Genomic DNA, 23,148 nt, shown 5'->3' with positions numbered 1-23,148 from the left:
GGAAACGTTCTGCCTGACAGAGACGTTCTAGATCAAAGATGCAGTTTTGTCAGTTTTACGATTCGTAACGGCATTGCATCAACCTGACAATAAGCTGTTTCAAAAGCACAACATCAAGAAATCATTCCTGTTGTTCTGGAACATCATTTTTTATGTGGGAAAAAAAAAGATATTTCAGGAGAAACTGGAACAGGTTAAAAACTATTACCAACTTAGGAAAAGTAGAAGTAGAGGAATTTGATCATTTAAGCATTTTACGGAACAACAAATCATTTTTTATTGAATAAAACTGAAAGGGCTGCTCAGTGATGCAGTTGCTAGCACTGCCATCTTGCAGCAAGAAGGTTTCAGGTTCGATTCCCCGCCTGGGGTCTTTCTGCATGGAGTTTGCATGTTCTCCTTGAGCATGCGTGGGTTCTCTCTGGGTACTCCGGCTTCCTCCCACAGTCCAAAAACATGACTGTTAGGTTAAGTGGCTTCTTTAAATTCTCCTTGGGTGAGTGTGTGCGTGAAAGGGTGTTTGTCTCTGTGTTGCCCTGCGATGGACTGGAGACCTGTCCAGGGTGGATCTTGCCTCTCACCCGTAGACAGCTGGAGACCTGACACCAGCACCCCTCTAAACCCTGCTTGGGATAAGCATGACGCAAAATGGATGAATGGATAAAACTAAACTGGAGCTGTGTAGAGCTGCAGTTTGAAACATCATTGCTCTGCAGCATGTAGGTGTTTCTGCATGGAGTTGGCCTGAATTGAACTGTTCTACTTTCAGGGTAGTCTTTACCTGTTTCAGCTTTTAAAGGTAAAAAAATTATTTTCTTTGGTTTTGAAGCGTCATGTTTTCTGTGGAATCCCTGATGCTCACATTAAAGAAGGTTTCCTCTAAGCTCCTTTTTCATAATGCTGGAAGTCATCCAGGACGATAGAGTTCATTGTTTTGCATGGAGTTAATGCTTCTTATAGTAACAGTAGGCCTTCCTCTTCTGGTTTTTCCTCTGATTGTGATTTTCTGTTTTTCTCACATTCTCTGCATATGAGGACCAGTTTCTGATCTCACTGACTGCTCATCTATGGTGTCAACGAAGCAAGCTGCTTTCTGTCTCATGTTCCCCACTCCTCTATTGGACCTCATTCATTATTTTTTATTAATTATGGTTCTAGATCATACTGTTCCGGCAGACCAAACCAGCGCATTCAGCTCGGCAAAGAACTCCTGCTCTTCCTCAACACTGAAGTCCTCAGACATTTTTCTTTCGTTGTTTCTTTCTTTGCACAGGTAAACAGCACATTTCTTCTTCTACGCTTGCATTATTGGCAGAGCAGACGCTGAATGCGCACTTTCATCTGGTTTGGTCTGCCGGCTTCCGTAGCGTCGTGAACGCGCATGTGCGCGCTTTCAAGAAATCCTATACACTACTGTTTATGCTCTTAAAACATTCTAAATGACTTCGTTTCGAGTAAATTCTGGATGCTACCCACTCAGGACACTTGGAATACATTGGACGAGCAGTATGGAGGAATATTGACACGTTTTTTGTGGACTTTTATGGACCTTTCTGCCTCGGGCGCCATAGACCTCCATTATTTGAATGTCAGCAGACAGCAAGAAGCCTCCCAGATCTCCAGATGCATTTGAGATATCAAAAAAGTACTCCAGAGTGTTGTTCAGCATGGGGGTGAGTAGAAAATGAAGGCTAATCATGTTTTGGGTGTACTATTCCTTTAAGATCTCCGATTAAAGCTAAGATTTTACCTCTGAAATGCACCACAGCATCAGGCTCGAAATTCTGAAGCAGACATAGCTCTATGTTTTCAGTCAGTCTATATTTTGGTCATTTGATCTTTCATTTAGAAATTGATAAAAACCAAAAGTGATATTTGATTTGTGTTTAAAAAACACAAAGTTTAAATTGAAATATCAGGCATTTCTATTTTTTTCTGTCAAAAGGCAACAAGTGAAATATACAAAAAGAGGCCTTATTATGGCTTTTTTATTTGTTTGCTTTTTTCAGAGAACAGATGTGGTCTCTTGTGTCACGGCAGCACCACATTTGACAGAGAGCAGATGTTAAAAGTGGGAAAGAAGAGAGATTTTTTAAATGTCATTGCTCAGGAGATAGGGGTTTATTCTGATACCCTTGCACTGTAAAAAATCCAAATCTAGGTAGCCTATGTCATTTTTTTCTTAAAATTAGTGTGTTGGTTCTGGAATTGAGGAGATAAAAGTGACATTTTGCCAATGGAACAAGAAGATTTAGATTTAAAATAAGAAAACACAACCGCATTGTCTTATTTCCAGTTCGTATTACAGTATCTACTTATCTTATTAAATAATATAGACTAATACTCAAAATACTCCTTCCATTGGCAAACTATGTCATTTACCTATTCAAATCAAGGGGAAATACACTTAATTTAAGAAATTTTTTCTTATTTCTAGATAATTTTTCCAGTGTGGGTTGCTGGTTTACACCCCCCCAACCATGTCAGATTTGACTTTAGACAAGACACTTCCCCGCCTTGCCTACTTTTGTTGGTCAGAGGGCGCTGTGGTATGGATTGTATGGCACCCTGGGTTTTGTCAGTGGCAGCTGTGGCTGTAATGTAGCTTAGCCCATCGGTGTGAAAATAGGTGAAGGACTGATTGTGGTGCGAAGGACTTTAGAGTCCCGATAAAGTGCAATACCAGTACAGACCATTTAATCCATTCTATTGCAAAATCTCGCCACATTTCTTCTGGAAGATCTTCTTGCTACTTACTCCTACTTGTGATATCATCCTTAACAGATCTATGGTCGTAATTAATTAGTGCTTCCGTTTTCACTGAGGCCAGTTTGTCAGATATAACATATCTTAAGAAAATAACCTTTATGCAGGTATTAAACATACGTAGAGTTATGAGGTAATATTCTAATTGTAAATGTTGTTTTGTCAGTAGTTGTAGGCAGAAAATAATAAATAACACAAAGTAAACCTTAAAAAAACATCAGTCTCTTTAATTAATGTAAAAAATATATAAATTATGATTGTTTCTTCCACAACATTTCTTGCATTACCCTTTTCATTTGAGCCCAGGCTATTTTTAATATTGACAAATGCAAAGAATGTTGGTGTAAATCCTACATATCATTTCATGCAAATCCCAAAGCTCATGGAAAATACATGTAGGAAACTACATAAATCCTTAAATGCAGTCAGGATACATGTTAGACCTGCGTCTTTTGGTTATTTAACGCTAAAGTATTGATGTTATATTCTTGGGATTCCCAATAGTAATCTGGATCACATTTATGATTCATGACAAATTGAGTAAGAGCCTCCATTTTCACCAAAATCACAATTGGTCCTTGGCCCTAGATTGGTCCTTGGCTGGTCCTAGGTTGGTCCTTGGCTGGTCCTAGGTTGGTCCTTGGCTGGTCCTAGGTTGGTCCTTGGCTGGTCCTTGACTGGTCCTTGACTGGTCCTTGGCTGGTCCTTGGCTGGTCCTAGATTGGTCCTTGGCTGGTCCTAGACTGGTCCTTGGCTGGTCCTTGGCTGGTCCTTGGCTGGTCCTAGGTTGGTCCGTGGCTGGTCCTAGGTTGGTCCTTGGTTGGTCCTCGACTGGTCCTCGGCTGGTCCGAGGTTGGTCCTTGGCTGGTCCTTGACTGGTCCTTGGCTGGTCCTAGGTTTGTCCTTGGCTGGTTCTTGGCTGGCCCTTGGTTGGTCCTTGGCTGGTCCTTGGCTGGTCCTAGGTTGGTCCTTGGCTGGTCCTTGGATGGTCCTTGGCTGGTCCTTGGATGGTCCCTAACAATTCCTCTTTAAACATCAATCTTTTTACTAAAATATTCTTTTTGTCATTATTTGTGGACATTAAGATCTAAAGAAAAGCGTCATCTCCTGATCAGACCATATAATTCAGTGAAAGGGTGGAGTTAGAGTAAAAATATGTTCATGAAGGGGATTATGCAGGGAGTTGGAGGGAAGCGGGCTGCCATTTGTTTGCCGTTTGACTGGTAAGGGCCATTTTGAACGGCTGCTACTTCACATCAGCATAGATCTGAGCGTTCGCCATAATGCTCTTATTCTGGTGAAAAAACTACACAACCCCAGTTTGTGTTGCATCCCTGCCATCTGATCTGTGTAACTGGAATCTTTAAGAAACACTTCCAACTTCTTTCTTGCCCAACGATTCTTTCTGTGTTTGAGAAATTGACAGCAGTGCAGCCGTTCTTATGCCAGGACTCGTTTCTAACATCTGTTTGCATCAAATTTTAGATATAAGGCCAGGAGAGTAAAGCAGGAGCTACAATACATCTCCTCTGATAAATGTTTTGACAGTTAGCTTAGCTTTTGCTACCATTGATTTTGATGGTTTGACTCTTATTGAGACCAAATAGATATTATGTGTATGTTTATTTATTTTCAGCCTATAAGAAGGTACAGTATATCTTTTTTGAACTTGGATCAATTCTGCACCTTTAAACTGTACCATAATGACTTCTATAGCTGCAGCTAATGATTCCACTGGATATTTAAAGCTTTTCTAAATTTAGCCTCTGTGTCACTCCTTCCTCTCAGTCCTCCTCACCAAATTCATTATCACCTCTTTCTGTGAGGCGGCCGTGCTTCACATGTTCCTGCTCAGCTGTTTAAACTTTTAAAGCCACTTAGATTGAAGCAACTTTTCCATTAACTGAGATGTGTGATGATTTCATCCATTATGTGATACGTTTCGTTTTTATCAGGCTGCGTAGTTTTACTCAGCATGTCTTCTGGTTTTATATGAGAGTTACATTTCAAATTGGTCATGCATATTGGAAAGCAGATGAGACGTTTTCTTACCCCACTGAGTATCAGTCAGGAACATTTCATAGAATCTTGCATAATGCATGTGAGGGGAGACAAAGCATATACCTCAAACGCTCTGATCTCTCTCCTCCTGCTAATTGTTGCTTGCAAATGTGTTGACTCTACTTTTCTCCTTTTTTTCACACAGCTACTGGATCTGCAAGCATTCTTAAACGAGCATCCTGGTATAAAGAACACCTCTGGCAGTCATGAGGAACAAAGGGTAAGTTCTCATTTCTCCAACTGTAACCCTATGTTTTCTTTAGACCACCTTGTCTTCAGAAAACGTCTTTACTTTCTAATGATTAAGAAACATATCTTTAGTTTGAAGAATAACAAGCAAAGCTGGATTCTTGTACGGAAAACATAAAAAGCCAAAGGAAACATCTGGCGATGGGTCAGAAACAAGCAGTTCTAGCAGATAAACTACAGTTTTCATTGTTGGGAATTCTCCACCAGCTTCTTTCTCTCATACTTCAGATTTTGTAAACCAATAACGTTTAACTTCAGGTGTTACAGTAGCAGCCATTCAAAATTCCCCACTTTCCTTGATGGGTCCTTGGCTGGTCCCTTACACTTCCTAGTTAAACATCAATCTTTCTACTAAAACATTCTTTCTGTCATGATTTGTGGACATTAAGATGTAAAGAGAAGCATCATCTCCTGGTCAGACCCTATAATTCAGTGTTAGGGTGGAGTCAGAGTAAAAACTCCAGTGGTTGGGAGAGGGCTGCCATTCGGCTGGTGTTTGACTGGGAAGGGTCATTTTGAATGGCTGCTGTTGTATATTGGATGTTGGCAAAGCAGAGACATCACAGCCATGAGTACATCAAATTACACTCTTTAAATCAGCACTTCAGAAAGATTAAAATCTGTTAAAACATTTGTTTGGTTTTGGATTCATTTTTAAAATAAAGCTGTATTTTTTGACTCATGAATGAGATTGGTTACAGTGCTTTCATTTCTACTTCAAGACTCCTTATTTTGATCAGTCAAAGCTGTTAGAATATGGATGGTTGAGATTTAATCTTGAGATATCAAAATCAAAATGTTCAAAATTCATTCTAAAAAAAATATTCAGATTGTAATTGGATTTTCCTCTCATGCTCATTTCTCTTTAGTCTGGTCACACAATAAGCAGCCTTGAAGAAGAAAAATAAAAAAAAAACTGTTTGGAAAATCTATAACTGATTTCATTTGTGAGGCAAAAACTGCAGCTAAACTTGCAAGTACAAAGCATATATATGTTAGACTTAGAGACTTAGATTTATTTTGTCATTTTGTTTACAGGAAAATACAAAATAAATTTCATTAAGAACAGCTCCTCAGACAATTTCATTTTTTCAAAGTTAAACCTTGAAAACAGTAACATAAACATATGACTGTATATTTACAGTTCTAACATTTCAGGGTTTATTTCTTTGTTTGTTTGTTTTTTTCAAATAATAAAATATAATAAAATACAATAAAATAACCCATTTTATTCAACATTCAGCAGTGTAATGGCAGTGGGAAGAAACTGTTATGGAATCTGCTGGACCTACATTGGATGCTCTGAATATGTAATTCACTTAAATGTTTGGGTTGAATATTCTAAAATAATAAATTAGTCACATTTTGATGATAAATATTTTGAAAATTAAATGTAAAGCATTATTTTTTTATTATTTAAATTAAAGACAAAGTGGAGGATGTTGTTTTTCCGGGTGAATCATCCAAATAAGTGGTCCTCCTAAATGTCCATCATTCTGGTGATATGTTTACGTAAGGCCGTCCTACGTGCTCGTTCCCATTTTCACTAACCGGTGGTGAGTCTGATATGGTGGAAAAATTGCAAATCTTCTTTTAAAAAGTTATTTTGTATGAGCGATACAGACAGCAACTTTTAAACAGAGCGTGCACCAGGAGAAATGGGCTTGTGCACGCTCTGCACGTTTAGTAGGCGTTACCTCTCGGCAGCAGGTACAGGGTTGTGAATGTGCATTTTTTTTATTTTTATGGAGAAGGTGGGTCTTTTTAAAGAAAGTGAAAATCCTCCACTAAATCTTTAATCTAAAAATAATTTGCAATCTTGGATGAAAATTTAGCTTGGATGATTTATTTCTGATTTTAAATTAAAAAGCATTTTTTGATCATTTTGATTATAAAAATTGGGAGATATTTGCTTCCATGTCCTGGGATAGGTCCAGGATGGGTGATTATATGTATCGATATTCATGGAACATGTTGTTGTATGGAGGCAGTGAATCTGGACCATGCTCATCTATCAGCATGGCCATGTCTCAGCCTCCTCCTCTTTACGTCAGCTTAGCTGAGCTACGATCCCTGCTTATACACCTTCTCTGGCACATAATTAATTCCGCCTCTCATATCTCTTCCTATGTGTCAGCACCTTTGCTTCTTTATAGGCTCCTTCTGAAATGAACTGACACGTCTGCTTTGAAATATCACCAAATTAAGACTGCTGGCATGTGTAAGCAACGCAAATAAACCCAGAAATCCACAAATCAGTCGCAGGGCGGCGCAGATCCTCTCCTATTAAAATGTTGTCCACCCTGTAATCTTGGAAAGGTTGTTTTGTGTTGCTGGATGGTTTGGACTGATTCCACATTGATCATGGCTGGGTTTCATTCAGCCTCAGCTTGCTGCTCATCGCTCATGTGTGGGATGCTGGGCTCGTTCTGTCATTAATCCCAGTCTGTGTCGCTACATGCTTTCTTTTCCCTAGAATATCTTTTTCTTCCAATATGTCTTCAGGCTTCCTGCTTTTCAGACTTATTTATTCCACTGCTTGATCCACAGTGGGAGCTCTTAGTCAGCAATAAGGGCTATCCACCAGCTACGTCTCCATAGTAACCAACTTGTTTGCTAACTTTAAAGTAGTAGGGACGTCATATTTAAATTTCAAATCTTTCAGCGGCTCAGTTGTTTCCCAGAGGTCAGTTCTAAGCTCAGATCAGAAGATCCAGAGGATAAACATCAGCTTATCAAACTGTTCCAGATTCTGACAAATAGTAGACAAATAAACATTTGTCCTGTTGTGGTTCCGGTTCTGGGATGGGTCCTTTTTTTTATTGCAGACTATGATTTGAGGCGGTCCTTAGACATTACATTAGTTTATCAGCTTGCATGATATAATCAACGCTGAGTTTATTCTGAGTAAACTCTGTTTCAGATGCAGTGGCACCAGAGTAGAGTCAGTGTTAGTATCTTTGCTTGTGGGACACATTTTAATTAAACCGAGTTCAATTAAATTGATTTTTAGCACCGATTCACTTCACAGGTCATCTCCCAGCTCTCTGCTTTTAAATCGGAGCAACAGGCGCAAATTATATGCGGAGTTAAATAGTCAATAGAAAGTAATCAGGTTTTTACTTAATTGAATCAATGGTGTTTTTTTTATTAGTTTAAGTGCAATTCGTTTTGGTTGATGCTAATTATGATCCTGGAAATATCAATGGAAGTAAAATATTTATCCATTTGATCAGAGGATTCAGTCGACCTTCTCAAATGAATATGAAGACAGTAATGTAAAGGTATTGTGACCCGAGGGCAAGGTGTGGCGCTGATGATGAAGGCTTAAACAGCTGGTGGTTAAACCCAGACCCCCATGGTTAAAACCTCACTATTAAGATAGTTTGTATTAATTACTGACTGATTATTTTACATATATTAATATGTAGTATATAAATAAGCAATGTTACTTATTCAGTGATGGCTGTTGGAGTTTTCTCCAGAGGGGGCTATAAATTCAAAATAGACTTATACACTTTATAAAAACAAAATATAATTTAGTCTACAGGTTTACTTTTTGTACATAAATCTTGCCTTTCTGATGCTTTGTGAAGGTAAATCTGTGTTTTGCATGGTCCAATATTGTTTCACAAACCTAAAAAAAAGTACTAGTTTAATAATGGAGAAAAATTTAGTCAGTGTTATATTTTTTTTTATAATTTTTGTTTTTTTTGAGAATTTCTTTATTTAAGGGCAACTATACAAATTAACAAACATCTAGAAAAGTACACTTATGATTATATTATTATCCATGTGAATCCCAGATTCTTCATTCTTCTTTGCCTTTTATAAAAAGTGCTTTAAATCAGTCCTTCCTGTCTTTATCCATGCTGGATCAGATGCTGACATTTGGAGAAGGAGGCAGGGAAAGCAGAATAAAGCTTAAGCCTCGCTGCATGCAGTTAGCCAAGCCTTGTAACTAAACCCGGTCCTAGAAAAGGATGTTTCTTGCACCATTTTCTCTCTCTCTCTCTCTCTCTCTCTCTCTCTCTCTCTCTCTCTCTCTCTCTCTCTCTCTCTCTCCTATGCGTCTCCAACTGACTCGACCTGTCAATCACCCGCAAAACATCTGCGCTGTGGCGGGAGGTGATGAGCAAATACACTTCCTGACTGTCATGGTTTTGGATTTGTTCAAGTTTTATCACTGAGTTTTCATTGGTCTTATTTTTCATTCTTGTGTTCTAGTTATTTTTGATTGTATTTTAGTTCTTAGATATGTCCTGTTTGCCCTCTTGTGTCAGTCTCCTTTTCCCTAGCTCCTTTCTTGCCTTGGTTCACACCTGCTCCCAATCTGCTAATTAGCCTGGTCTTTGTTTCTCTCCCATATAATCTGCTCCTGTTCAGTCACTCTTTGCTGGTTTGTCGTCATTACTTTGTCCCCTTCGTGTTGTGAGTATTCTTGGTTTTCAGCATTTTTGTTTTTTTTGTGCATTTATGTTTTTGAATTTTTGCTTTTGTTGAACTTTTGGTTAATAAAAACCTTCAAGTAACAACCTTAAGCTTTGTGTCTGCATTTGGGTCCTGTCAATCTCCACCCCCGCTGTGACACTGTCACCTCAGGTCGCTGCTTATCTGTGCCCAGAGCTCTCCTATAGCTATTTATTGCAGAGGGGCTACTGCACATGTACAACTTTTAAGAAGAGTCAATGGGCAAAGATTTTTGCGCCCCAGGGCAGAACATCACCAATCTGAGGGAAAATGGAATGACGCTATACTAGTCATTAAAGATTAAATATTTACCTTGCACATCTAAAATACATATTGATATATTTTAAAATATTTTACATGTTAATTTAAAATTAAATAAAAAATAATAATATATTTTTTTATGTCTTAATCAGGGCCATTGGGTGGGTGTGGCGGCGCCCTAGCCAACCCTCTAATTGCCAGCCGCCGCTGCTTATTACTTATACGAAGTACTTATTAGTTGTTCGATTTAAAGCAAAACGAAACAACAGAGACATCAATTAGTTTTCTTCCTCAATTTCTACATGAATGTAATTCTGATTATTTTTATAGCAGGAGTTCATATTGCAAGCCACCAAAAGGCACTTCACAAGCTAAATTACATACAGATTGGTTGAAAACTTTTCTATATAAGGAAACCAAGCAGATTTATTTTGTAGAATTCATTCAATCTGTATGAGTTTCTCGCGACAGTGTACAGCTGCTTACTAACTTAACTTTTCAACGATCCTTCATTTGGGCCATGTAGGTAGTGACAGTGGGAAGGAAAATTCCTCTTTAACAGAAAAAAATCCTCAAGTAGAACCTGGCTCGTTATAAATGGCCATCTGATATGACTGACTGGAGGTTGGAAAAGGTAGCAGACACAGAAAGGTAAAACCGGAACTTTGATTTAGGAGTATATTCTATTTGAGTAAGAAGTAAAAACTAAAGTAGTAGCTCCTGTAATGATTTGTATAGAAAATAAACATGTTCAAAAGTTGAAGTAAAGCACATATTTGTAGTGAAAGCTTAGCCAATGTCTAGAATAGACAAAGGGTTAATGCTTGAAAGATGGGACCAAGAGTGTGATCAATTTAAAAGGAGAACATGAAGTTGTGGGCAGCAGCAGCGTAGCCATTGCCCAACTCCAGGACAGAACACCTAGCCAGATGTAGCTTCTATGAAGAGTAAAAAAGTGTAAATGTGAATAATAATAGTAATAATAACTATAACCGCTGCAAAATTGGAAAATTGTAAAAGAATGTAGGAAAATGATAAAAAGTGCTCCTTATGTCTTCCAGCAGCCTAAGGATATAGCAGCATATCTATAGAGAAAGTTCAACATAACCTGAGCTACTCTAACAATAACCTTTATAAAAAATTAATTGCAACTGCTAGTTGGTTCCACAGGAGAGGAGCCTGATAACTAAAAGATCTGCCTCCCATTCTACTTTTAGAAATTCTAGGAACCACTAGTAAACCTGCAGATTGAGAGTAAAGTCCTCTATTAGGAACATAAGGAACAATCAGATCCCTTTTATATGTGAAACCTTTCTTACTGTAGGTCCAACCTTAAAGTAACAAATGCATTAACTATTTTTTTTTCAGGATCACTGCTGGACAGATTCATTCTTTTTTTGGCAATATTCCTGAGTTGAAAGCAAGAAATTCTTGAAACCTGTTTATTTATGGGCTTTTCACAACAAGTCGTAAGATAAAGTAACACCATTTTCAGCAGCCAATTTAGTAGCCTTGCAAGCCAGACTGACTGGTGCCGTGTGTATTCTGTACACTGCTTGTCAGCCTGGGCCAGCTTGCAGTCTTTGGCCTAAACCTACAAACCAATCACAGCAAGGAAGCCAGGAGTTTATGCCTTATTATTTTCCTGTAAATGTAGTAGTCAAGATGGTGGCAGCAACACAGCAACGTGTTTAAGATTCCCTTTATTGCGGTTCTGTCATTTGCAGTTGGAGGTGGTTAAACATGGTGAAGTGATGAAATTTACAGCAAGAAAGTATTGCAACATTACCGAGCAATCTTGCTTAGGATATTGTCCATGAACACACAGTGTCCACTCAACTATGGAGCACAGCTTGGCTAACAGCTGTTTCTCTGTGTTTAAATTATCACTTGTCAACCTAACTTTAGCAAGAGAGAGCAAGATTGTAAATTTTCTGTTCAGCCATTGTGCAGAAATCACCTCCTTCCGCTGTCATCCATCATAACGAAGCAGAAGTCTGGTCCAGAGAGGAATTTTTTCACAAAGCTCAGTCCCTCTCCGGAAGCTAAAAATACTGTGAACTATTAGCCCTTATTTCTTTATTTCTTAATGATAATGGCTTACAGACCTAGAAATCCCCAAAGGCCTTGTCTTAGAAAGCTATTGCATAACAGCAATTCCATAAAAGCATTTGGAATAAATATCTGTTGTGTATCATGGCCATCACCAACAAGGGGCTTTGACAATTTGTTTGCCATGACAACATTCAGAAGGAGGATAATCTACAAAATTTGCCAAAAGAAAAGCTCAGTTATTTCTATAAATAAGCTTGCATAGCACTCTGTTTGAAAGCATATTTATAGAAACAATGAGCAGACTGTGACTGCTACACACAGGAAATAGGTGTTGTATTGTGGCTGATGAGATAAAGGTGGTAGAATCAGGAGGAGGAGTGGAACGGCACAGAAATCATAGTTTCTGAAGTGCAGTGTGAAGTTTTAACTTTCATTATTCATTTGCGGGACAATGTTGGTGTTGATCCACTGGGTCCATACAGTGATTTCAATTCAATTTATTTATAATTCACAACACACATCATCTCAAATCACTTTACAGTTCACCAGATCATCCAGTCAGATTGAATCACTGATTGTATCGACTCATTGACTCGAAGGCAATCCCTCACATTAAACATGCTTGTAGCGACAGTAGAGAGGAAAAACTCCCTTTTAACAAAGAGAAACGTCCAGGAAAACCAAGCTCAGTGTGAGCGGCCATCTGCTGAGGCTGACTGGGGTTCAGGTAGACAGAAGCAGACTTAGAAAAGGAACTTGTCAACCAGCTTCACAGGCAGCCCGGTCCAGGAAACACACAGCCAGGCAGACGAGCTCTGAGCCAGCTCCCATGTCAGAGGATGAAGAGAGCACATCCAGTTAGTCCCAGAGAAACAGGACTATACTGAAAAACAGGCAGAGCTCAAACATCTATAAACAAAGGTGTTGATGGCAGCAGGACAGCTGATATTTCTCTCTTGGATGGAGTCACAGCCAAACAGGAACAGACCAGATGAAGCTACTATGAGAAAAAGCAGAGAGAGCAGAACGTTAGAGATTGAACTAATAGATTCTGCAGAGTGGGAGAATAGAGATAGAATGATGAAATAGGGGTCCCTATGTCCTCCAGAAGTCTAAATCAATGAATCAATGAATCTATCTATCTATCTATCTATCTATCTATCTATCTATCTATCTATAATTTACTGTAATTTACTAAAATGACCAATGAATGACCACTTCTGACCAAAGCTTTCTTTGAAACCTCTAAAGGTCTGGCAGTATTTAGACATCATCATTTGAAAAGCAGAGGTGTGTCTTCATGTCCTTTTCAACAATCAATGATACCAGATCATTCTGCTTCATAGTAGCCAGCTAGCTATGTTGTGATTGTGCAGATTATCCTCTTACCAAAAAACAAAATCCTCCTCCTGTATTTTAATCATGTAAAGCACTTTGCATTGTCTTTCTACTGAATTGTGCTATACAAATACAGCCTTGCCTTGCCTTACCATGATGATTTCTACGAATTTCCTGCAGACATTATTTTTTTAGAAAATCTTACCTGCTCCATCGATTGGAATTTCACAATTTCCATTGAGGAAATTGATGAAAAGTGGTCCCTCTGTCCTCCAGCAGTCAAAGGCTATAGCAGCAAAACTATGCAGATACAAGCTCAGGATGACCTGCACCACTCAAACTATAGGCTATATCAAAAAGGAAAGTTTTTAAGCCTCATCTTATAACCAGACAGGGTGTCTGCCTCAAAAACTAATCGACTCTACGGGAGAGGAGCCTGATCTGCCTCCCATTTTAGTCCTTGACCAAATGACAGTGGTACAAATGGGTATATTATTTTTTGTACAGTATTTGTGTGCACTTGATTTTATATATGTCTTATTTTTATCTTAGGTTAGATATAAGATATTCTCAATTATCCTTTTCATGGCAGGATTTTGTTGTTTTGTTTTAAAACCCTTCAAAACCGGCAAATTCACTCTTACCACCGCATTTACATATAAAAATAAATAAATCTGCTTGTAAATATTTTCTGACATTGTTTCAGGTAGCGCTGTTAATAAGGCTCTGTTCTTTCATCTCCATCTCTTTCTGCTCATGTTTCATACTCTTGCTCTAACAGTAAGGTAGTGTTTACCTTACTGCCTCTACATGCTAGTGCAATTTAAGACCATTTCTCCTCTTTGATAAATATCCATCCATCTTCTAGCAATCATCCATGTTGGTCACAGAGGGTTGGTTCCTTCCTCCAACAGTCTTTGGGCATAAGTGAGGGTCGATTCTGGATGGGTCAACAGTCCATCACAGGGTAACATAGAGACATAAAACAGGGATTTTAGAGTCACCATCAGTTTAGAAAGTCCCAAGGATTCAAGCCTAGGATCCTCCTACCGTGAGGTAACTGTACTACAAACTGCACCACCATGCAGCGCCTTTGATATTGTATTTCATATTTCATTGGTTTAAAGTTTTCTAGCTCAAAGATATGATCCACGCTCTTCAATCTAGGTTTTTTAAACACATCTCAGGCAATGATATAAAACTCAAGAGAAATACTTGAATAAAAGCCTTTAAAGCAATAATCAGGATCATTGCCTTCTGACTTGTTGGCATTTCATGGTTCCATAATACAACTCTGATATGCCGCTGGTGCTGAGCCATAATTGAGAATAATAAAAGACAGTAGTAAGGTTAATGTCAGACGGAAGACACAGTTAGGTTATCCCAGGGCTCTGTCATTCCTGTAGCTTGTCCTCCTCAGGATAGTCGACAGTGGGCTCCCACTATTCTACACAGAATCAACAGCCACATAAACCTCTGTCCTTCACGCCGGCCCTCGGCTTCATTGCTTTTCCATCATGGCGGTGTCACCACTTAGAGCAGAGCATGGAGAAGGAGAAAGGAGGTGGCAGATCAACATCAGCTGGGTTTGGAGCAGTTTTTATGCTTCATGAAGGGGAACCGCTGCATTACCAAAACACCTGTCAGCCATTAAAGCCTCCTCCTATTATTTTTCTGCGACATTAGTTTCTGAAGCCTTTGCGCCTTTACCATCATCTTGACAATACAGACGATAGGATAAAAATGGGAACAAATCCTTATGGTCTCTTTGATTTTCCCGTGTATTACTCTACATTTAATCCCATTAGTTAAACAGCCCCAGGACAATAGAGACAGAGAAAAAGAGAAATCTTTTCCTGATTTGCTCTGCTGTGTTTGGTACTCTAACTTGTTCTATATCTGAGTTTATGTAGATATGGGTGTAGATAGTTGATGGCAGAATGTTTTAGGGGGCTGCTACTGTCCCTTGGATGCACAACATTTTCCAACTAGAAGCAATGTTATTAAATATGCCCTATATAAACATTTTGTTTTGCAAGCACATTAAACCACACACATCTTAATGGAGTTTCTCATCAAATTTGGGAGGTTACAGTTTTGGTATTGAAAATTAAATTAAAGTCCTTTGTTCCATTACAGGTTTTAAAATGGGGTTAAAGTACATTTTTAAAGATTCTGTGCTTCTCTAAATGGCATAATTTATCTGATTTCAAACTTTTTTCAAGCTTTTTTCAGTAGGAAACACTTAAATAACACCAATCTTAATCTATAAACATCAGCAAGCTTTAGTAACTGTAATTTATCGGAGTTAAAGCAATGGAGGCAATTTAAATTGCCTGAATGTTCTATCGTAATATATCTACCCAAAGCACTACATGAAGGCGCAAACAGAACTAAAATGTGGAGCCATCATACCGTTGCGGAAGGAGACATAGTTTGTCCCCTAAAGGTGGATATGTTCCAAGTCCCACAATAAACCAAGAACTAAAGCAAAATACTTAAAATACCAAAATTAGGTGAAATAGCCTATATCATCATCAATACTGAGATTGTATACAGAAATGTGCTGAAATGCCACTCCGAGAGGGAGAACCAGTACCCTAACAGGAACATTAAATCAAATGACAGCTTGCAAATTCATCCATCCATCCATTTTCCATCACGCTTTCCCTAGCAGGGTCACAAGGGATGTTGGTAGCTATCTTCAGCTGTCTACGGGCCAGAGGCCCGTAGACAGCTGGACTGGCGACCTGTCCATCACAACCAAGGAGAATTTAGAGAAACCAATTAATCTAACAGTCCTGTTTTTGGACTGTGGTAAGAAGCCAGAGTACTTGGAGAGAACCCACGCTTGCTCAGGGAGAACATGCAAACTGTTTGCAGAGAGACCCCAGGCCAGGAATCGAACCCAGAACCTTCTTGCCGCAATGCAGCAGTGCTACCCACTGTCCTACTTAGCAGCCGTTGCAAATTGAGCAAGGGATTAAAATTTCAAATATCAGAGAGGTTTTCTGTGGTATTATAGAACAAAAATTAAAGTGTTATGCCATTAGAATATCTGTTACTTTGGAGGAAGAAGGCCTGAGAACACCATCTCAGCTGTGACTTACCATATAGGTGGTAGTGTCATGGTGTAGTTACATTAAAAGCTGACTTTTGTAGGGACACAGTGAGGAAAAGGATATTGTCAAATTAGATCAAATTCATTTCAGTTCATTGTATTTCTATAGCCCATATTCACAACACGTTTGAAGGCACTTTACAGAGAAAATTCAACCAGATCATCCAGATTGGTTCAAAGTTTTCTATCTAAGGAAAAGAAAAGTTAAATGTATAGACTCATCGACTCTACAGGAGTCACTCCCTCTGGATGACCATTTATAAATTACTGCATGTCATCCAACAGCAGTGTCTAACTTCATTTGCGCTGCTTCTCCTGTTAATACGGTAAAGCCCTGCAGAGCGTCCGGCACCAGGCTGCATGTGATCCAAATGATCCACTGAGCTGCTGTCAGTCTGGGTTGCTGCTGCTGCTACTTTTAGACACAGCAGGCAAACCTGTGTTCAAGCCGGGCGATGGGAAAGAAGGAGAAGACGATGAGAAAAAGAGAGCAGAGAAAGTGTGGACTGCTGGAAGAACTGTGGTGAACTGGTGAAAGAAAAGTGAAATGGTGCTCAAAGATGAACCTGAACATTCAGAGGATGTTTGGCTCAACCTGCTGCTGTGAAGCAGGATTCTCCACCATGAACAGAATCAACAATAAATATGGATCCAGGTTCAGAATGAGCTCCTTGATATGTGCTTTAGAATGGCTTAGTCTCCATTCAAACCCAGGTTTAAAGCCTCGCTGGGCAGCATAAAGCCCACTGCCAACATTAAGACGGAAAACAACCAGTTCATGTGTTTTATGAAATATGTGAATCAGTAAATTGTCTATAAAAAAAACAGAACGATCTTTATTCTCTACTTTAAAAACAATTTAGATTTCAAAATGTACTATTTTTTAATTTAAAAATGTAATGTATAACATGGATGCATAAACACCTCATTCTATTTCAGTGTTAAATTCTGTTTAAAGTAACAGATTATATAAAAAATGTCTCCGGACCTTTACTGGTTGATGATTTCCTTTTTTCAGACCCGCTGATTTTTAACTGGTTACACCTGTTATAGACTATATCCAGAACATTTAGAGTCTAAATGACTACTAAGGTTGAATCATTCCATCCAAGTGGTCCAATAAGATATATGATTCACAGAGTTTGCATCCCTCATCGCTGATATGTTATAAATAACCAAATATTGGACCCAAACAGTCCCTTTTCCAGTATGATACTGAACACGATTATGCACTGCTGAAGTTACATATATATATAGTTCATCTGCTATCTGACCATGATTTATTAACATGCGCCGTTAGAGTTAGACATATTCTAAAAGAATAACATGGTATTTAATTAGTGCTTATCTATTTCTAAGAATTACCACCATCATAGTGGAGTTCACAGGATCATAAGGCCTGCAAAAAAAACATCTAATCTCAAAACAGGCTGCCTGCTAAACCCTTCCTACCAATCAGAGCGTAGATCTGGGTTTAACACGCATTGCATGGTTGAAAAAAGATAAAATACATTTCGAGTTCTGAGACGTAAAGAGTTGAACCAAATGTAATAAAAGAGTTAACAGAAATAGACCGGTGTTAAGTCCGAGCCAGCCAAGCAAGAGGACACAGTGGCGATTATCAAGAAAAATGGGTTTTATTTCCCCCAAGTAACAATACTCTAATCAAGAATTACAGGGCCTTTAAAGAGGTCGAATGATGAGACTAACTTGGGGCAAAAAATATCAAGGTTACACATAACAAAACCTCACAGTAACTGCACAAACAAACAAAACTGACCTGACACACAGCAAACAAAGGGGACTTAAATACTGGCTGACCAGACCAGACTGACACACTGAGGAAGAGGTAGGGAGAACATCTACACTAATTTAACAAAAGATAACTAAACAGTTAGCTTAAGGATTGAACTTACATTACTATTACTAAACAAAATGAACCAAATGTGCAAATCACAACAGATAAAGAAGAGATTATGCAGCATATTAAAAATCCCCCCATGGTGGAACTCCAGATGGTACGACCCAATCAGTCAATGAGGAAGCACAAACAATATTAGCATTTGACAAAATTAAATATACAAAGGTTAACCGAATGTGCACGCTGCAATTGGAACTAATGTCGTCTAATATTCTCAAAATAAAATTAAACTAACCAATACATTTACGCCACTGTGTGCTAAATCTTAAAGTGAAAAGTGGTTGTGTGTGGGGTTACTGACCATGTTGCCATCAGCCTTCCTCTACAAGTCACCCTTAAGTCCAGTTTCATGGTTTGATTTCTCTGACCTGCCATGGAAAGGAAGCACCAGGCTGAAATGGTGCCCTTATCGTCTAGTTCTTTGGTGAATTATTTTCTATGTTCAAAATTTCCCCACTTTCCTTGATGGGTCCTTGGTGGTCCCCCTACAATTCCTTTTTAAACATCAATGTTTGTAAAATATTCTTTCTGTCATGATTTGTGGACATTAAGGTCTGAAGAGAAGATTATCTCCCTGTAATTCAGTGATAGGGTGGATTCAGAGTAAAAAATTTGCACGCCCAGGAGAAGGAGGGGGTCACTCCCGTAGCTGGAAGTTATAGGGGATTTTGCTGGGAGTTGCAGGGCAGTGTGATGCCATTGGACTGGGAAGGGGCATTTTGAATGGCTGCTACTGTTAGGCCTCCTTCATGGAGCCTTAGAACCACTCAATGCCATCTTTAAAGTTCCGGCCAGCAAATTCTGAAAACCTAATAGCCTCTGAAGTCGCTAAAGGTGGTGCTTGTCATGTTGTCGTGAAATAGAAGAACATTTGAACTCAAAGTGTTTAAAAAAATGTTTGATGGGCCACCTTGCTGTCACAGAACACCTTTTTTTGTTGCTTTTTGTTGCAGCAACAAGCTCTGTGGGTCTTCAGTTCCTCTGAATGTGACTTCCATGCAAACCCATAGACCACGCTCCATGCCTGCCATGTAAAGCTGGGGTTTCTGCCTGGCTAATGCAGTCGTATGAATTAATAATTGTTATAAGTGAAGCTTCCGGGCTTTGTTCTTTATTGTGTCTTCCTTCATTGCTCTGTGACATTAAAGAAATGGCAGAAGGTGTCCAATATAGATAGAGCCCATTAATAACAGAGCTATGCTTCGGTTCTTTCAGGACCCTGGACCTCTCCCAGCTAAAATAGCTTTTTCAGCTGCCTGGAATCTAAAGCATTGACAGAAGTTATTTTCCACACCTTCAACCATATTTCCATGACTTTTATAAAAGCAACATCAACATTTTAAAGGTACTTTGCCATATTATAGGCCTCAATATTGGCACATTAAAGAAACGCCACGTTTATAGTTATTTAAAACTTGAAGTGTTGGAGAAAACTTCTTGGTCCTTTGTTATAAATTATTTTTTCCCACCACTAAATTTCCTTGGCTGGTCCCCTACAATTCCTTTTAAAGGAGTTGGGAGTTGCAACCTAGTGGTTAGAACATAGAGCTTGGAATCCTGAGGCTGTGAGTTTGAAACCCACTCCCACAGACTGCCACTCTGGCTCCCTGAGCAAAGACCCTTCACCCCACACTGCTGCAAATGGGCTAAATGCAGAGAGAGAATGTCATTGCACTGTACTTATTACAGTGCAATGACAATAAAACGCTGGAAAAAATATATAAATAAATAAATAAAACATCAATATTTGTACTAAAATATTCTTTCTGTCATGATTTGTGCACATTAATATCTAAAAAGAAGCGTCATCTCCTGTTCAGACCCTGTAATTCAGTGAAAGGGTGGAGTCAGAGGGAAAAAAAAAAAGCACGGGGGCGTCACTGCAGTGGCTAGAAGTTGGAGGGAAGTTGGCTGCCATTCAGCTGGTGTTTGACTAGAAAGGGTCATTTTGAATGGCTGCTACTGAATAGCCACCTCATGGTCTATTTTAAAGCACTGATAATGACATTCACAGAAATGTCCTCTTTCTAAGTTCCCACTAGTTGGTCCAGAAATCACTAAACCAAGTGAAAGAAGGACAAACACCCTTCCCCATAAATCCTCCCAATATTCTGATAATATTTGAACTTGTAAGAGAACAACTCAAATGTATAAAGTATGTTAAAGAATATATTTTTAGAGTATTACAAGCAGCTTATTTAGATCATTTTAAGTTCATTGTTATCTGGGATACCTTTGCTGCTCTCTCTGCTATTATCTGATGGAAACTGAATCATAGGATCTCTAAACCACAGCTATCAATCTATTAAATCACGTCACTTCACCATCAATTCTTTAAAGGGAAATGATATTTAAATGTCAAATCTTCTGGCTTAAACATGCATATACATGTACTCTTTATCAGACAATATCATCCCAGAATTTAGAAAGTTTCTGTTTTAAAAAAAATCCTCTCTTAAAATCATTTCTTTTTTCGTTATCTTCTTCAGGCCAGTTAGTTCTACGTCAGCCTGAACACCTAAATTCGGCCAATCATATATCAACGGTCATCTGTCAGTTGTTTCCTATGTCACAGCTAATATACGCAACGGTTGAAATAAGAAATAAGAATCTTCATCCCCGCTTTCCTCCTCTAAATAAAGAATGGATGACGGAGGAGACTCATCCACGACCTCCGACACTAAACTCTCCTCCTCTTGCATGTTTCCTCTGTCCATAGCGTTCCTTGACAGTGTCGTTTCTAAGTCACCAATTTAGTGCTACTTGGTCCCAATGGAATTTCCCATTGGGAACCTACTAGCACTAAGATGCTAACTGGTTAGCAAGACGCTTCTGACAAACCGGCCACAACCTTCAACCATAACAATCCCGCCCCCTTGATTATCGACCAATCACATTCACTTTATTCACTCGTGTAAAGTTGGGCTCCACTCGGGAGAATTCGGACCTGCAATGGTTGAAACAGCTGCTTCCCTACGAATTTAAAAGGAGCAGTTGTATTATATTCCATTGTTTGGCTCTTGGCAGCTCGATAAATTGCTCTTACGCAACATATTCTCATTATCAGTTCGTATTAAATCATACGAAAAGTTATGCACAGTATTTCGTGGGCTTTGAACATTTTTCCTCCAAAAAACATATCAGTGCGCATGCGCAGCCAGCCAGACGAAAAAAGCAGATCAATTCAATTCAATTCAATTCAATTCAGTTTATTTATATAGCGCCAAATTCACAACACATGTCATCTCAAGTTACTTTACAGTTCAACCAGATCATACAGTCAAATTGATACAAAGTTTTCTATCTAAGGAAAACCAGTTGATTGCATTGACTCATTGACTCAAATACAATCCCCCACACTAAGCATGCTTGTAGCGACAGTGGAGAGGAAAAACTCCCTTTTAACAGGAAGAAACCTCCAGCAGAACCAGGCTCAGTGTGAGCGGCCATCTGCTGAGGCCGACTGGGGTTCAAGGAGACAGAAGCAGAGATACAAAAAGCAGCTGTAAAAGGCGGCCCCGTCCAGGAAACACACAGCCAGGCAGACGAGCTCCAAGGCAGCTCCCATGCCAGAGGACGAAGAGAGCACATCCACTCAGTCACGGTCAGAGAAACAGGACCACACTGGAAAACCGGCCGATCTCCAACATCTATAAACAAGGGTGTTGATAGAAGCAGCACAGCTGATGTTTCTTTCCAGGATGACGTCACAGCCAAACAGGAACAGACGAGGCAAAGCTACTCTGAGGAAAAGCAGAGAGAGCAGAAGGTTAGAGATTGAACTAACAGATTCTGCAGAATAGGAGAACCGAGAGAGAATGAAGCAGAATGATGAAATGGGGGTCCCTATGTCCTCCAAAAGTCTAAGCCTATAGCAGTATAACTATAGAGATAGCTCAGGATAACCTGAGCCACCCTAACTATAAGCGTTATCAAAAAGGAAAGTTTTAAGCCTAGCCTTAAAAGTAGACAGGGTGTCTGCCTCACGGACTAAAACTGGTAGTTGGTTCCACAGGAGAGGAGCCTGATAACTAAAAGATCTGCCTCCCATTCTACTTTTAGAAATTCTAGGAACCACTAGTAAACCTGCAGATTGAGAGCGAAGTGCTCTGTTAGGAACATAAGGAACAATCAGATCTCTGATATAAGATGGAGCTTGGTCATTTAAGGCTTTATATGTGAGAAGGAGGATTTTAAATTCTATTCTGGATTTAACAGGAAGCCAATGAAGAGAAGCCAGGATAGGCGAGATATGATCTCTCTTTTTAATTTTCATTAGAACTCTGGCTGCAGCATTTTGGATCAGCTGAAGGCTTTTAACTACAGTTTGTGGACTTCCTGATAGTAAAGAATTACAATAGTCCAGCCTTGAAGTAACAAATGCATGGACTAGTTTCCCAGCATCACCCCTGGACAGGATATTTCTAATTTTTGTAATGTTCCTCAGATGAAAGAAGGAAATTCTAGAAACCTCTTTGATGTGGGATTTAAATGACAGGTCCTGATCAAAAATAACACCAAGATTTTTTACTTTATTATCTGAAATCAGTTTAATCCCATCCAAATGAAGTGACTGGCTAATCAGTTTCTTTTTCAGAGACTCTGGTCCAAAGACTATAACTTCTGTTTTGTCTGCATTCAGGAGCAGAAAGTTAAGAGTCATCCAGGTTTTTATGTCTTCAAGACATGCCTGTAATCTATGTAATGGGTTAGCTTCATCTGGATTTATAGACAGATATAGCTGGGTATCATCAGCGTAACAGTGGAAATTAATCCCATGCTGTCTAATAATTCTACCAATTGGGAGCATGTATAAAGTAAAGAGAATTGGTCCTAGCACTGATCCCTGTGGTACTCCACAGGTAACCTTTGAGCGTGTTGAAGATCTATCATTAACATGAACAAA

At 39.0% G+C, this 23,148-nt stretch overlaps 1 protein-coding gene across 1 annotated transcript in view; it reads left to right on the top strand.

The window, feature by feature from the left end:
• The first annotated feature begins 4,968 nt into the window (after positions 1-4,968).
• Positions 4,969-23,148, top strand: part of LOC119790778 (heparan sulfate glucosamine 3-O-sulfotransferase 5) — a 65,917-nt gene continuing 47,737 nt past the window's right edge. The window contains exon 1 of the mRNA XM_038296498.1: positions 4,969-5,047. The gene's annotated coding sequence lies outside the window, so the exon portion shown is untranslated. The remainder of the gene's footprint in view (positions 5,048-23,148) is intronic.

Source organism: Cyprinodon tularosa, unplaced genomic scaffold, assembly GCF_016077235.1.
Source record: "Cyprinodon tularosa strain WSP-4 unplaced genomic scaffold, ASM1607723v1 ctg370, whole genome shotgun sequence".
NCBI lineage: Eukaryota > Metazoa > Chordata > Actinopteri > Cyprinodontiformes > Cyprinodontidae > Cyprinodon > Cyprinodon tularosa.
This window is presented reverse-complemented; position numbering and strand designations above follow the sequence as displayed.